Source organism: Porites lutea, chromosome 3 (genome assembly GCF_958299795.1).
Source record: "Porites lutea chromosome 3, jaPorLute2.1, whole genome shotgun sequence".
NCBI lineage: Eukaryota > Metazoa > Cnidaria > Anthozoa > Scleractinia > Poritidae > Porites > Porites lutea.
The window spans coordinates 26,851,192-26,852,819 of record NC_133203.1 but is presented as its reverse complement, the minus strand read 5'-3'; positions in this window follow the sequence as shown (position 1 = coordinate 26,852,819).

Here is a 1,628-nt window from a genome sequence, read left to right as displayed (position 1 = left end):
GAAATATAACAAAGATGCTATAAACATAATTAACGGGAAGGTTTGACAAGAAGACTGGTGTTGGCCAGTCGAAATATCGCAACTTAACTCTCTTTCACGTTGTTTGATCAGTCCCTGCAAAAGTCTTCTTGACCGTAACGTTTTCAATTTTATATATTTTGACTGATCGCGATCTTTTTGGATCCGACGATGAGCAAGATTGTTCGTACACGGTTTTTGCAGTGTTTTTTTTTTCTACCTTAACTAAACACAAGAACATTCCATTTTTTCCCCACTGTTTGAGAGATAACCTGGTCTGTCAAAGGGAAGGGAAGGAGGATATTGGCGCGTGGAAGCGCGAAGAACGCGCGAGAAAGGAGGAAAGGGGTCGCGCCTCTCCTCCCTTCTCCCCCACGCGCGGTCTCGCTCCTAAATTCCCTTCCCTTCCCTTTCGAACGCTGGCACGCAGGCAGGAGATAATCACGTTATCCTAAAATCATGTTCATCTTTCCAGATAATTGTTATAAATTTTAGAAGGTGTGATTTTTATCCTCAAAATTCTTATCCGATTTTAATAATGGTTTTGCCTTGAAGTTTTTAGCTAGAAACTGGGAATCGTCTAGTGATTGAGGAGAAGTGTGACGTCACGTTACCATGATAGCAAAATGTCTGAATGACAACAATGGGGAGTCTTTGGGGAGTCTTTAGATTGGCAAAAAAACGTCTTTGCACGTGCTTCACGCTTTTTTCTACATTTAATTCTTAACAGTTGTTGCACGACCGCGACATGAAACTTCCTAATTTCACACGCCCGCTTTATGGAGTTGGTGAACGCGACACTAAAATTTTATTTTTATTTTTCTAAACTCACACACACTCCATTCGAACTTAACCCAGAAAATTTCGCCCACCTTTGACAAATCAAATGAAATTAAATAAGGTCGAGGAAGTTTGAAACAGTGCAAATCCACTTTGTTTGTTGTCGTCCAAAAATTTTGCTACCATGGCAACGTGACGTAACGACTTCTCCTCTCTATTCACCAGAATCATTTAATTAAATCGTTTTTCTTCAGCAGTTTTTTTTTCTTTTGCTGAGATGAAAGATTATATCGGGGCCTTTACTTTGACCACATATTTAAAGACTTCAGGAAATGAACGACAATCTGATGGTATACTTGTTTACCCAAAGGAGAGTGGGTTCCCCTGAGATATATGCTTTATTGGTATATATCTTTCTTCCATAACATAAAAAAAGGATTGCCAGTCAATTGCTCTCTATCGCAGCCATTTTTGTCTCGTCACCCAACGGGAAGGAGCGCTGCGTGGCAAGACAAAACGGCTGTATGGGGGACCAATTCCCTACAAGCTGAGCCAATTATTGTGTCGTCACGAAAGGTGCCTTCCCACAAAAGAAATAAAGAATCGTTGCGTGACAAAACAAAGAACTGCTGCACAAAAGTGCACGAATAAGACTAACATGCCGGCATAATAATACAAAATTATGTTTTTTATACGACAAAAGTAACCACAAAGCGCTAAAAAAAAATTAACCAAAGACAATACTTTCGCACTTTGCGCTTTACAGTCTATATTTATAGAATGCTATTCTAAGGAAATTAAGACAGCGCCAAAGTTAAAAACTTCCCCCA